The 15,997-nt window shown below is 37.9% G+C and overlaps 2 long non-coding RNA genes across 2 annotated transcripts in view; one reads left to right on the top strand and one right to left on the bottom strand.

Moving 5' to 3' along the window:
* The window catches only part of LOC148127804 (uncharacterized), a 74,325-nt gene that overhangs the window by 8,357 nt on the left and 49,971 nt on the right, over window positions 1-15,997 (top strand). Inside the window, exon 3 of the long non-coding RNA XR_015740113.1 lies at window positions 7,831-7,931. This is a non-coding gene — a long non-coding RNA (uncharacterized LOC148127804). The remainder of the gene's footprint in view (window positions 1-7,830; window positions 7,932-15,997) is intronic.
* Window positions 2,827-15,656, bottom strand: LOC148127805 (uncharacterized). Its single transcript, XR_015740112.1, has 5 exons — window positions 15,607-15,656; window positions 14,220-14,318; window positions 13,963-14,006; window positions 13,559-13,695; window positions 2,827-3,382 (listed from the first exon to the last, which is right to left on the bottom strand). It is a non-coding gene; the product is annotated as an uncharacterized LOC148127805 (long non-coding RNA).

Here is a 15,997-nt window from a genome sequence, read left to right as displayed (position 1 = left end):
TCGAGCGCACAAAGAAAAGCTTCCTTCTTATCTCCGTCCAGTTGCATTTCCTCGGGGATGCTTTGGGATCTTAAGGGGCCTTGCCTCCGTTTAAACAGGGACCACGAAGGCACACCTCAGTATTTCGGGGTACGTGTGCTTTGATAGAAGGAAGCCGCCTTGCCTTCCTTAAGGCGACACAAAATGTGTGTGTGTGTGGGGAGGCGTTGTGCTTCAAGTGGCTGATGGAGGCGACTAGTGTCCAGTAAAACTCATGCCATAATTTGTAAAATTGTGAAATACCACAATTGGTTCAGAGTGTTGCTTTCCCACGAACTGAGAGCTAGTTTGGTTAGTAGTTTAAGACACTACTACGTTACAAACTGGGAAACTGAGGTCCCAGTCCTGCCTTGAGCTTAAAAGCCATTCAGGCAGCTTTGAGCTAGTCACTTTCTCAGCCCTGGGAAGAAAGAAGATAATGGCAAACCACTTCCGAAAATGCTGCCAAGAAAATGTGAATTGGTCTGGTCAGTTGCCAAGAGTCAAGACTGACTTGAAAATACATGCATACATTTACTATAATATATATAATATAGTTTATAAGAGGGTGAGGTACACAGAAATAAATATGTGCATAGATACTAAACAACTGGAGTTAGTTCCTCCAGTCATTGATAGACATGGATCCTGTTTAGACCAAACAATGGTCATATTATGACCATATTTTTTAAAGTTATAATTCCATTTAAATGTTTTAACAATTTTCAAAGATATAGATAGCATGGCAGAGGTCATTTCCTTACCAGTAACTGATGCCACCTTAAAATGCCTTCTCAATGCCTTAGTTGAAGTGCCCTTCTCTTTTTGTCAGATAGCACAATAACATACAAGCATGAAATTTGTTGATCTCTATCCTGCCTCTTACCTCTCTTCTGACTTCATGCCTCATGATGCTAGGGTTCTTATTTAGGAAAGCAATTGGGCAATGATCCCACACAAAAAAACATGAAAGGATTGTTCAAGGAAGATAAGGAAATTGCATATAAACGGAAATCTTTGCATTGGTCTCTGCTGCAGAAGATATAGCACAGACACTTGAGCTTAATGGCTTAGAGAGGGAATTGGAACCAGTAAAACACACTACGGAAACAATAGAAGATATTGTCGGACATCATTACAAGATCAAGTATCTGTTATATAACAAATCCCTGCAGTTGGTGGCATTGAGAATTGTTAGCTAGAATGGGAAATGGGTGATTTAATGTGTGTGTACTATAGCTTAAAACTAATAAAAATGTAAGGAAATATAAGACAAAAATATCAGAGATGAATAAAGCCCATTACTCTCCAGATTAAAAGAGGGAATATAGGTAATCCTTGATTTGTGATCACAACTGAACCAAAATTTTTGTTGCTAAGCAAAACTTATTTAGTAAAACTTAAGTTTTGCCCCATTTTATGACCTTTCTTGCCACAGTTGTTACGTAAATCTTTGTAGTTGTTGAATCAGGCTTCCCCATTGACTTTGCTTGTCAGAAGGTCACAAATAGTGATCACATGACCCTGGCACACTACAACTGTCAAAAATATGAATTAGTTATCAGGCATCTAAATTCTGATCATGTGACCATGGGGATGCTGCAACAGTCATGTGAAAAATTGTCATGTTACGTTTTTCAGTGTCATAACTTCGAACAATCGTTAAATGAATAGCTATAAGTTGAGGACTACCTGTATTTCATAACATCCTCATTCCCCAGGACTATTGAAAAAGCCAGTTTGTTAGGGCCTTTCTGAAACCCAGCAGGTATAGACTCACTAGATCTCAATGAAACATTATTCCTAGAAGAGAGCCGGCAATAGAAAAGGTTCACTCCAGGGCATCTTGGATGATTCTTAAGTGAAGGGACTTGAAATAGGCTTTTTTTCTACAAAATCTTATCAGATTGACAGAACCAATTGGGAGAAGGAGGTTCCCCAAATATCCAGATTTTCAATCGAGTTCTAAAGGTGATAACCAGCATCTTAAATTGTTCTTGGAAGCCAACTGGTAACTGGTGTTGCTCCCAAAATAACACAACAGCAGTGTCATATGAAGCATTAATGGCTATTTCAACCACTGCATTCTACCCAACTGTAGCTTCAAAGTGGTTTTCAAATACAGCCCTATGTACAGTGCCCCATATAGAATACATTGCAATGGTCCAAACACAATATGACTTAAGACATGAGTGTTGAGCCTGCTGTTCTAGAAAAGGTCTTGACTGTCACATAAAACTGAGTTGTGCAAATGGAGGAACTGAGGCTCAAGAAAGACCTCCAGATTATGAATCAAATCAGTACAGAGGGATATAATCCCATCCAGGAAATATTCCTGGAACCAGATGACTTTTGCACCCAAAGTCATGCCATGTCTCTGGGATTGAACCAAAGCTTTTTCTTTTTTTAAATTCAAGTTTTAAGCTCATCCAGACACCAATCAGGACAGTGCCGGTTCACTTTGCTATTAATATGCAAAGCTATGCCCGCACGTAACTCCCCTTAATAATTTCATGTAGATGTTGAAGTGAAGTGCTGAGGCCTGTGACACCTTATATTCAAAGGATCTCAGACTCAACAACTCCCTCTTCATCACTACCAGCTGAAACTGCTTTTTCAGGAAGAGGAAAGGCACTGTAATACAATGCTCCTCATTCCCAACCCTCAGAGTTGGTCCAAGTGGTATCGTGGTTGATGACACTGAAAGCTGCTGAAAGATCATACAACATCTGGTCTTGCCAAAAATAATCTACAAGTGCAATCAGTGCAGTTCTTGTGCTGAAGTAAGCTTTTATTTAAAGCCTCATATTATCTCATCCCGGATAATATCACAAGTCACTTCTGGCCCAGTTGGCATCCCAATGAATTTGAGGACTAGGTTAATCCTTCGGATGCAGAGAATATTTCTCTCAGAAGTTCTATAATTGGTCTTCCAGCAAATCTATCTCAAATGGGATATAGGTCACTTTAAACAGGCACACTCAGAAGCAGTCTTTGTATATAATAAAAGCTGAGAAATACTGTTTGACCAGTCTAGTTGCCATAGGTACAGATACGTTCTAACCTGGAATCTGTTGGATTCCTTCCTTCTTTTCCACCAGCTGTGTTCTAAGGGTCTCTTCTGCTTCATCTCCTGGAATACTTCTGTAAACCAAGAAGTCCCTTCGGATCAGCAAGTAGGGAGAGACTGATAGGTACAAACTATCCAAGGCTACAGCTTCCTTCTTCTTCCAGAAAACAAGTAAAGCGTCAGAAGGACTGCTCATCGGTGTCTCATAAAGTTCCCCAAGCAATTTCTTTAAGAAGTCATAAGATATTTTTTAAAACATTTATTGATTCTTTTAAGAAATAATGATGATATAAACTGTGAAAGAAAAAGGAAGAATAGAATGTACAAAAAAAGAAAAGGAGAAGAGAAATATTTAAATAAGCGATTTCCAATCTTTATCACAAGTACAAGCAAATTTAGTCATTCTTTACCCTCATAAGGTTACATAGAAGTATATCTTCTTCCCTTAACCCATCCATTATTAATACACAAATCCATAACTCATTAGCATTTCAGTCCTGGTGGCAGTAAAATACACATTTTAGAAGATTCCCAGATTTACATTTAGAATTATATTGTTTTAACCTGGGTCAAACAAGCCAACTATGTACTCCTTCCTTTTGTTTCTAAGAGTCTTTAATTCATTCAGATGTCATAGGATTTGATCACTCTTCAATTTCCTTTTTTCTGTTTCAAAGGCTTCTTCAAGTCTTTTATAAATCCATTAAGAAGTCCAGGTTATTCTCTTGGCTTTTAATTGGCATTCCCACTTAAGATGTCATCTCTGTTTTATAATTCACATTAGTTTTTATTTTCCAGTATTTCAATATTTCTTTATATTCTAATAGTTCTGCATCAGGTAAAGTTTGTTTCAGCTTTTTATCCTGTAGACCTTCCAAGGTATTCTCTTTCATATTGTTATTTCTTCTTGAACAACTCTTGGAAATAATATATCCATAGAAGCAGACATGTTGCATTGCAGCTCCTGTTTTCTGACCCTATTCTTCACAGATCTGATTTCTGTTCTTTACAAATTTCACATGTAATCCTATTTTCTGTTATTTTATCTGTAATGCTGACCAAACATAAAAGTCAAACCTCCCCACCCCCGTTTTTTTTTCCTGCCTGGAATCCTTAGTCCCCTCTAGTGTCCTATTTCTGAAATCACAAAAGTTCAAATTTCTCGTATAACTGAAGACAGACTAAACAATTTAATTCCCACTAAGATGCTATTTGTTTATATTTTTTTCCAAAAGCTTATAGCAAAGGACCTAATATTCTGATCTTTTCTGATCATTTAATTTGTTTATAACTTTAACTCTTATATAGCTTTTTAAAAGTTCCTTATTTCTAATCTGTTTCAAAGTTGTTGACGCACACATACAAACAATATTTTAAAAGCAAGAATATTTACCACAATTTAGGTATATAAAAGAAAACAGAAATAACTGGTAAACAATGCAGCAATGCATAGTCTAGAGACGTTCCAAAAGTCACAGGATGCCAAACTGGGTAATCAGCCTGTCCAAGGGTCAAGAGTTAAAAACAAGAAGCAGGAATACAAATCAAGAGCTGAACGTTGTTTCCAACAAGCAAAGGAGATACCTAAATCTGTCTGTAGTGAGCTGGCTGCAATTATTCATCCTTTGCCTTTGTTTTTGAGAACCTCTCTGATGAACATTGGTTTGCTCACTTTTGTATGCTCCTAGACTTGAGGTTTGGTGATTGTGCCTTGTCATCTGATTGCTCCAGGTGAACAGGAGATGCTTATGGCTGATCAGACTCAATTGAATTTTGGCAGACAGTTCTGAAGCACAGGCTCAACTGGAGCAACATCGTAAGATTCAATATCAAGCTTGGATTGTAGCTCATAACAATTTCAAATTCTTCAAATTCTTAAGCTTGTAGGTTTTCTTTTATTGTGCAATGAAAATAAACTCACCACTTGGTTTCGCAAATTTGTGATTCTGAAAATCTCGTTTCGCCTTCAGATAATTCAAAAAATTCCAAAAGTGATTTAGAAAGTGGGATTAATGGACCCGATATTCTTTAAAAGGGTCTGCTGTGCTTGAGAGATTGATGGTTTGTCTTGGTCTTCCTGGTTTTCAAACCTATAAAAAGAACCACTGTCCTGTGGTCCCCTCAGAAGTAGCAGCTCTCCAAAGTACTATTCGGTGATCTTCCATCTTCTCCTTTTCTGGAGAGATTTCAAAGAAATTATTTATTCACTGGTCTTTTGGTCATGGCTGTGACATCGACTCTGCTCATTTGGAGGTGTGTTAGTTCACTGATCTCCAACCTTCCAGCTTTGTGAACTGGCAGAGGATAGGGGATGGTTCTGCATGAGCGATGGGTGAATATGCAGGAGCAGCTCCATATACACAATATGCACATATGCCTGCTGCTTGCACAAATGGAGGTGTGTGTTCACTTGCCCACCCACTGCACATATAAGTGGAGCTGCATGCGTGCAATACCATGGCCTGGTTCTGAATTGACCGCAGCCCAGTAGTAGGCTGCAGCCTGGGGGTTGAGGACCCCTATGTTAGTTAATTATTCCTCACCCAAAAGTCCAATGGTCATAGGATATTATCTGTCCTTTAAAAATAGAAATCAAATGGTGCTTTTTAACTTGCTTCATAAATGATCTTGACTTAAAAAGTAGCAGTAAGTTGGCTACATTTGTGAAAGATGCTACATAGATGGGCAGCCAAATAAATAAACTGTGCAGGATGTGGCCCCATGTGCAGGAGTTCTATATGGTTTAAAGAGAGGGGTTTCAACCAGTATTTAGCTATATATACAGAGGTTTTCCCATTGTATTATCAGAATTTCAAATACAAAGGGTGCTCCTGGTAGAGATTGACATTGATGGGATCAGTGCCATATTAGGAATAAATTTTATACTTTTACATCTGTCCTGATTAATGACTACAGATAGTCCTTCATTTACAATAATTCATTTAGTGACCATTCAAAAGTTACAGCGGCACTAAAAAAAGTGACTCACAACCATTTTTTACAGTTATGACTGTTGCACCATCCCCGTGGTCACATGATTTACATTCAGATGCTTGACAACTGGTTCATACTTATGACGATTGCAGTGTCCCGGGAATCATGTGATCATCTTTTACCACCTTCTGACAAGCAAATTCAATGGGGAAGCCAGATTCACTTAACAACCATGTTACTGATTTAACAACTACAATGATTCACTTAACAGATGTTACAAGAAATGTCATAAAATGGGGCCAAACTCACTTAACAAATTTCTCACTTAGCAACATATATTCTGGTCTCAATTGCGGTCGTGGGTCGAGGACTACCTGTAGTCAAATACACTCCTGAGCATCTTATTATCGCTGTGCAATGTGATGTAGATATATACAGTAATCCTTGATTTACAACCATTCATGTAGTGACCAAAATTACAATAGCATTGAGTCATGACCATTTTTCCTACTTTCGTCAATTGCTACATCCCCCATGGTCACATGATCCAACTTAGGGCACTTCCCAGCCCGCTTCTGACAAGCAAAATCAGTGAGGGAATGAAGATTCACTTAATGTTTACATGATTCACTTAACAACTGCAGTGATTCGCTTAACAATTGTGACAAAAAGGTCATAAGTTGAGGCACAACTCAGTTAACAGCTGTCTTGCATAGCAACCAAAATTTTGGGCTCAATTGTGGTGGTAAGCTGAGGACTATCTATACATGATATAAGTTTATCATTTATATAAATCTTGCTTAGTAAATTACATAAATGAAGCTGGGGTGAAATTTACATTATTCTCATCTGGCTCCCTCTAATCTTTGGCTACAGATTAGCTGTATGCAAAGCATCATCCTTTTCCCATTTTCTTTTTCCAGCGGATTGAATTGTGAATAACGTGGGAGCCAGCCATTTCTTTCCTTTTTATGTGAAGCAGGGGAGGAACTTCTGTGCCTTCAGGCGCATTGCATCACATGCATTTTCCAGTGTCTGTTCCTGGTGCCTGTCTGCAGGCGTACTTGAAGATTGTCTTTTTCTCTATCGTAGTCCAGCCATTGAGGCACCTCGCAGACATCGTTGTAGTTATTAGTAATAGTGCCTGATTGGGGAACAAAAGGAAAAAAAAAAAGGCCCGTCATATCTGCAATTGGCTCATTGTAGCAACTGCTCAAACCCCTTTGCGCACAGTTGCTGAAATATATGCAAAATTTACTGGAAGAGAGCAAGTGTCTCTGTGTGTATTCAGTGTATCCATTTATTTATTGGCGAGATGAGCTTTTGCATGCAAAGTGAAGCAATTGAGATAATTAAAGATAACCATCCAGATCCTGACTTCTACCTTTGTTATTCCTAATTTTAGTCTTAAAGCTGTATTAGATATGCATCTGGGGACCTGCATGATCATTCTTAGATACTTGGCTTATACCCTCTGGACTTCAGTTCAGTTAATATAACACCCCAGTAGAATTCTATGTAGTTGTGCCATAACTTTTGCCTTAAATAGTTTTATTTCAGCTGTAACATAATGCCAACCTCTAGAGAAACCAAAGGATAATAGCCCTTCTTTGGGCATCCTACGATCTGTGGGTGAGTGTGAGTCCCTACGTTCCATCCTGAGGAATGAAAGATAATTCCCAAGTAGCTAAAACATTTAACTTGCTTGGTATTTATTGCCATTAATATACTGATTATAAATTTTAGATCTTCTATTAAAGGTCAGAAGTTTTGCTTTTGGTAATTTATCATCAATTTTTCTTTTTCAGAATATTAAGCAAGTGGTCTAAGGATTTTTCACATCCCTACCATAGAATAATCACATTGTCATCATATAGGAGAACTGAAAGTCGTCTTTTGGTTAGCTTTGGTGGGTGAAAATTGCTTTATTAAAGTTTGTGTAACTGACTTCATATAAAAATTTAAATTTAATGGCGCAAGAATACAACTTTGCTTTATTCTTTCTGTTAGTATAATTATAATTAACTGCCCTTTGGGACCGCATTTTATTTCAGGTTAGTATTACTGTAAAGTTTAATAATAAAAGTAATGATTTATCTATGTTGGCAGATATCAGCTGCTTCCACAATAGTTCTCTTACTATAGAGTCAAATGCAGATTTGAAATATACAAAACAAAATATACAAAAGATGACTTTTTGATTCTTAGATGTATTACTCTACTACCAGCAGGTGTTGTAGTAGTATTGCTTGGCCTATTTCAAATCTAAAATGGTCTAAATGCAGGCTTTTCTTCAGCTAGGATATTATCTTCAGTCCAGTCATAGAACTTCTCATTTAGGTAGTTAGCATAGATTTTGCTAATTATATTTTAAAAACTGTTTGGATGGTAGTTGGCCAGAATTTTCTTTTGTCCTTTTTTATAAATTGGAATTATGATGACTATAACCTAATCTTCCAGAATATGAGTGGTGTTGCCAATAAAAGTGAAAAACGCGGTAAGAATGGAAGTCTCATGATGTTATTTTTGAGAACTTCAGTGGGAATAAAATCATTATCTAGGGCTTCAATTGCTCAATTAATTGACTTATATCTCTGATGGATACAAATGGACAGCATTATTATGCAGTCCAGGGCAGTGCTATGCCAGCTTGTGGAGAGTATAGACACTGGAAAAGGCCTCCGGGATAGAGACTGGAATTAGCATTCAATTCTTAGGCTTGGGGTTGTGAACTATTGTGCCACAATATATGTGAATCACTCATGGCTTCATTGAGTTGGAACCATCTTGCTATGTTCACTATCTTTTTTTAATCTATGATTAAATGCTTTTACTGGCATTTGTTTTGAAAGAGATTCTGGGGGTTCATCCCTAATTTTATTCCTGGATTATTTGTAACTGTGGACAAGATCTATTTTTGCCTTTAATCAGTCTTTATAAAACCATAGTTTTGAGCTCTGTATCTTAAGAGGTCTGCCTTTGCTACTTGGTTCATTAGAACTCCCTGTAATTTGGTGGTATGCTTGTGAAGGTCCAGCAATTTATTACTCTCGTTGCCATTGGTCTCATCATCATTTTACATGCAATTTATTGCATTGCTTCATTATTGTGAAGGTAATAATTGGAAAACAGCATAGTTTATCTTATCAGCCTATTTTATTCTCCTGTTACATCTGTCATTTTCTAAGTCAGCTTGGTGGAATGAATCAGTGTGTTCGTAAAATACAAATAGTTTTAAGTGTAAAATTACTGGGAGGGTAGTCACTTTCTAGCCTGCCCATTGTGTTCTGAAATGAAATTAACAAATCAGCCATATTATTTGAGATGATGATATAATCTAGTCCTGCCTTAGACATGAAAACCAACCAGGTGACCTTGGGCCAGTTACTCTCTCTCAGCCCTACTCACCTCATAGGGTTGCTGTTGTGGGGAAAATAAGAGGAAGAACATTTGTTGGGCATGTTCACTGCCTTGGGTTATTTGTAAAAACAATAAAGGTGGGATACAAAAACAAGCAAACAATAAAGAAATAAAAGAATCTGTATTGCTCATTCCCCTCCCCCCAGTAGCAATAGCACTTAGACTTATATACCGCTTTATAGTACTTTATAACCCTCTCTAACTGGTCTACAGAGGCACCATATTGCGCCCAACAATCTGGATCATTATTTTACCCACCTCAGAAGGATGGAAGGCTAAGTCAACCTTGAGCCTGGTGGGATTCAAACTGCCAAATTGCAAGCAGCTGGCTGTTAGCAGAAGTAGTTTGTAATCTAACCACTGAGCCACCTAGGCTCTTAAGTATGTATATTTTCCTGTCATTCAACATTGCCCCATTTAGGATGTTCAGATTTAAACCGTAAGTTAGATGAGCTAGACCAGGGGTGTCAAACTCACAGCCCACAGGCCGAATGCGTCCTGGAAGTGACATAATTGGGGCACCACAGGTTAGCACTAGGAAGTAAAGAAAAAATCATGTGGAAGTTAAGTTATTTCTTCCCTGTAGCTTATTACCCAGGAATTAGAAAAACACAAAGTCAGCATTTAAGTTCATTCTAAATTAAACTTTTACATTGTTAATCTTTTAATCCAAATATTAATCTTTGCGTTTCAGCACTTCTGGTGCTTTTCCAAAGAAGGCAAGACAAGAGACAATGGATGGAAACTAATGAAGGAAAGAAGCAACCTGGAACTAAGGGGAAACTTCCGAACAATGAGAACAATGAAACAGTGGAACAGCTTGCCACCAGAAGCTGTAAGTGCTTCATCATTAGTGGTTTTTAAGAAGAGATTGGACAGACACTTGTCTCAAATTGTATAGGGTGTCCTGCTTGAGCAGGGAGTTCCAGCTTTATTCTGAACAAAGTTGAAGCCTTGTGTTTCAGCATTTAGTTTTAGGAGTTCCTCTCATTTCTACTCACAGCATTTCCATTATATTCTCCTACTGAATATTAATCCTGTAAACTTCAAATGTTCAGCATTCCTTCACATAGTCAAAACTGTTTCACTGGTGCTAAAATAATAGTTTTATATCTGCTTATAGTTTCCTGTAAACTTCTGAATTCTTTTTCCCTGTGTGTAAATATTTTGCCTTGGGAAATGCTTTTCGTTGTCTTGGATATAACAAACCTCTGGAGTGAGGGCAAAACATAAGTAGCAAGATATTTCCTCTCTGATGAATATCAGTGCTTCAGGCTGAGGAGATTCATGAGAGGTAAACATTTAAGGCAAGGTTGTTTTATTACCTTTCTACAAAGGATGAATGCAATTGAATGTTTGCCACTATTTTTCTTCGCTGGAGGAGCTAACAGCCCAACTCCAGCTTTCTTACTTTTTCATTATTAAAGGAAATAATAAATCTTAGGCATCACTCCAGTGGTGAAAGCTAAAACTCCTGCTTTTTTTTTTTATCTACCTTTGACAAGAACCATATATTTTCATCACAAAAGATGGCTGAGACGTCTTCCCAATTCACAACCTTCATGGCTAACGATAGTAAAATAATAAAATTTGCTTGACACATACTCAGTGCAACAACTACCAAATGCTCTGTGTTTCATTTCAACTACTCTTCTAAAAAGGGCAGGATCCATCTGCCTTTCTGGGGATAAGGACAGACAAAAAGATCACTGATAAAAAAACTTGTTTTGTTGCTCCCTTCTTCATTATATTTCAGCTGGGCTGGGGATGATCAATGAAGTACACATTGGATGGATTGATTCTTTTTGGGGTAGGCAATCCTGCTGGTATCTGGGTGTCAAAGCTTGCACGGCATGGAGATTGAAGTTGTTCAGCATGAACAGCTGAACACCAAATCCAGCTCTCAATCATGTCTGGAAGCTGCTGCTATATAACAAAAGTAAGCAGTGTAAGAACAGGATCCCCAAACTGGTCTGACCATTTAGACTCTGATTCATTGTCTATTGCAACCGAAATATAGCTCCCTTGTAACGATCATGGGGCATGATGGCTCAGCTGTTAAAGACGCTGAGCTTGTCAGGTGGAAGCTTACAGTCCAAGTTAGAGACCTGGGCTCTGTGCACTAGAGTGAGCTCCTGTTACTTGCCCCAGCTGCTGCCCACTTAGCAGTTTGAAAGCATGCAAATGCAAGATTAATATTAATTAAGATCACTTAGGTGAGAAGGTAACAGCATTTCTTGTGTCTTCGGTGTATAGACATGCTGGCCACATGACCACAGAAATGACAACACATGACAACATTAACTCGCTCAGCTAAGAAACAGAGATAACTTTTAGTGACTATCAAATATCCAGAGAATCACTACTCTTATCTCAGGAACATGGTTAATGGATGATTCCCCAACCTGGGAAGGTAGATTTCTGATTCGGCAACATGGGCCTCCTTGCCTCGCTAAGTTTTTATAATATCCATCAGGTTCATTTCTTAATTCAAAACGAACTTACGTGCAAACATAGACTTAATCCATTCAGACCTGGTATTTACCAACAGCAGTCTGAGACAATGTCTCCAGAAACATGGCCATCAAGACTAAAGCAATCAGGCCAAAAGTGGAGATGGCACCACAGCGATCATCCCCATTTCTCTAGAACGACCAGCCTGATGCCTCCCTCTACAGATAGCCCTCGATTTACAATCATTCATTTCATGACCATTCAAAGTTATAACACCACTAAAAAAATCCTTTTCACACATATGGCGGTTGCAACACCCCATGATCAAAAATTCTGACATGTATTTACAATGGTTGCAATGTCCTGGGATCATCCTTTGTGACCTTCTGACAAGCAGAGTCAATGGGGAAGCCAGATTTACTTAACAACCATGTTACTATCTTAGCAACTGTACTGATTCACCTAACAATTATGGCAAAAAAGGGGTAAAATTTACTTAACAACTGTCTCATTTAGCAACATAAATTTTGGACTCAATTGTGGTCATAAGTTGAGAACTACTTGTATACTTCTTCAACCTGTCATTACTAGAAGAGCTTTCCCCCTTCACTATATCCTCTCCCTGTTTGCTTGCAGTCAGATCCCATTTATTACTATATAGCAATCCATTTGCTTGGGTAAGAGTTGATTCTAGGTGAACTTCTTGATGCAAATTAAAATCATACAAGTAGTGTGATGGAATGTAGTCTGGATTACCAGGAGGGAGAGGATGTATTTGTGTGAAAGAAAGAGGGTGAAGACAGCCCCTCCCTAATAATATATAGTAAGAAAATGGTTTTATGCTTTCTATAATCATGCTTCTTCTAATTTCCTGTTGTCAAGGTATAAAGTATTAAATGCTACTTGGACTGTTTATTATATTTATTAGTTTAATAATGTATTTAATATATTAGCTTACTATGTTGATCCCAGTCCCATGAAAACTGAAAGTCATGCTGGGACTGGGATCCTGTAAATTATAGAGAATAATATTTTGCTGCTGTACCAAAATTGTATTTCAAGGCTTTACTTATTATGGTTTGTCACGTGGTCAGACTGGGTTTGGCATTTTTGTCCATCCATTGAGTCCTCACCAAGGACCTGGGATAGGCAGATCTGGATGTTTGATGGTGTTACAGATATCGTTGCAGGATGGAAGCTGTTCCCAGCAAAGCTGCCTTCTGCAATTGACTTATGGCGAATTTGTCAATGCCTGTGGTGTTCAAGTGGTGCTCCAGGTTTTTCGGGGGACTAAACCCAAGGCACCTATTACTATTGGTACTACCCTTGCTTGACTTTGCCACAGTCATTCTATTTCTGTTCGTAGGTCTTTATATTTTGTTTCTCTTCTCTTCTGCTGTCTCCAAGCGCTCCCACATTCACTATCCAGACTTTTTTCTCGTTTTTATTGACAATTGTTAAGTCCAGGTGTTATTCTGTTTGAATTCTAAAGTCTGAAAACAATTTAACTTCTTAATTTTCTATGACTTTCTCCATTTTATGGTCCCATCAGTTCTTGCTTGCAGGCAAATGATATTTCGTGCAGATCTTTTAGTGCACCATCGCTGCTACTTTGTCATGCCTTTGCTTGTAATCAGTCTGTGCAATCTTGCAGCTGCTTACCAGGTGGTCCTTTGCTTCATCACTGGAAGCTTTCAAAAAGAGACTGGACTGCCATCTGTCAGAAATGGTGTAGGGTCTCCTATGGGAGTGGGGGGGTGGACTAGATGACCTCCAAGATCCCTTCCCACTCTGTTATCCTATGAAAGAGTATTAAAAGGTGGAGTTTGTTTACATATAGATCATAATTCAGAATGAAAGAAAAACCTATCATAATGCTTACTCCACTTCTACTTCTATCTGCTAGTTGCTTCCATCAGTCATAATATGTTGCTTTGTGGCTCCTCATCCCAAGGTGTTGTATAAGTATAAACATTGTGTTGCAAAATTGATTTTATTTTTACTACTGAATCTTGTATGGTAACTTTTTCTACCAAATAGAAAAACATAATGTCTTATTTATTTACCTTTTCAACACACTTATAGGTGTTATCTGAGGTTACAGCAGAATCTGAAAACAGTTAAACAAATATTTTAAAACAGTATTATCTGTATATTTCATTGTTTTTATGTTGTGGTGTGTTAAGAAACAATGCATTTTATTAAATTGCACTTGCCGATACTCTTAGAACTGATTATTTTGCAGTTAATTATACAACTAATTATTATATAATTTTACTTACTGAGGTTGTTCTAATTTCTTACTATGATGCAAGATACTTACAATTTTCAACTGATCCATTTCTTGGTGGAAACACGGGATTTCTGCTTTTAGTTTCTCACACTCTTTGAAATCACTGCCAGCGCCTTGTTCATTTGCAGCCTGGGGGAAAGGAGTGTAAGAGAAGAATATTTGGCTGTAAATATGTACAGCTAATGTTACTTAGCTGGGTAATGAAAAGTCTGCAAAAAAACCCACCAAGCTCAGAGAGCATTAAGGACCCCACAGCATTAAGGACCCCACGCTTCTGTATCTGATTAAAACTGAATACATTTCCTTCATCCCTTCCTTACATATTATAGGGCTATGATTAACAGTAGTTGCTTTCTCATCATCTAGAATCATATGGCTGGAAAGGACCTTGGAAGTCTTCTAGTCAAACCCCCTGCCCAAAGCAGGTGTTGTTATACCATCCTGAATAAACGGACATCCAATCTTTTCTTGAAAACCTCCAGTGATGGAGCACACACCACTCCGGCAGACAAGCTATTCCACTGATTAATTGGTCTCACTGTTTGGAAATTTCTTAGTTCCAGATAGCATCTTACTTTAAAGAGCTTCCACGCATTGCTTCTTGTCTAGGACTTAGGAGCTTTTGAAAATATATCAACCCACTCATCTGTATGACTGCCCCTCAAGTACTGGAAGACAGTTATCATGTCATCCCTAATCTTTCTCTTTGATAGGTTAGACATCGCTAATTCCCTAAAGCAGTTCTCATGCAATTTAGCCTCCAGACCTCTTATCATCTTAGTTGCTGTTCTCTGCACGCTTTCTAAAGTCTCAGTGTCTTTTTGGTATCATGGCAACCAGAACTGGATGCAGTATTCCATGTGTGGCCTCACTAGTGTGGTATAGAACAGGACTGTCACTTTTGATTTTGAGCAAATCCTTTTCTTAAGGCAGCCTAGAACTGCATTGGCTTTTCTGGCAGCTGCAGAAAAAAGTCTGGCTCATAGTTGCTACTATTGAGCCAGTGACTGCCTATTCTGTGCTTTCTTTCTACAAATGTCATCAGGTCCCCTTCTATCCCTTCATTTAGCTCATTGATGAACATATTGAAGAGCCTAAGACAGAACCTTGAGGTAGCTCACTGCATGCTTCCCTCCAGGTAGTTGTAGTTTCACTGAGGCCTACATACTGAATGTGTTTGATCAGCCAAGTGCAAAGCCATCTAGTGGTGGTGGTACTATCTCACATTGTTCCATCTTGTTAAGATAGAAGACTGTGGTCTACTTTGTCAAATGCCTTACTGAATTCTACATATACTACATCCATAGCATTTCTTTGATCCACTAATTCAGGCCACTAATTAACTTACTAATTTAATCACATCTCCTTATTTATATATATATATATATATTTATATAGTTATTTATTTATATAGTACCTGTGTTTTCCTTGGTCTTTTCCAAGAAAAAGTTTCTCACTTGGAAGGTCTTCTTCCTCTTAGGCAGGCCCTGGCAAAGAATAACAAAATAACAAGTATTTGTAAAGCTAAATTTAAGAAGAAATAAATCACTTTTGTTTTTAAAATGAAAATTAATTACAATGTTCTTAAGTTAAAATTATACTCACTTCCTTGACTTTGAAGGAGATTCTCCTTGGAGTACTTATTTTGGTTCGCAAGGCTAGCGACTTTGCTTGCCAAGAACTCGTTTTCCTCCTCCAGCTAAGATGCAGAAATTACCAGAAACATTCACCAATCATAGAACACAAATAAGCAAACAAAAAGAGCAGCTTAAAACAGGATTGTATGGGAAATGAATTACTTACCTCTC

The sequence above is a fragment of the Pseudonaja textilis genome, chromosome 1, assembly GCF_049901715.1.
Source record: "Pseudonaja textilis isolate UNSWEBS1 chromosome 1, rPseTex1.2, whole genome shotgun sequence".
Taxonomy (NCBI): Eukaryota; Metazoa; Chordata; class Lepidosauria; order Squamata; family Elapidae; genus Pseudonaja; species Pseudonaja textilis.
This window is presented reverse-complemented; position numbering and strand designations above follow the sequence as displayed.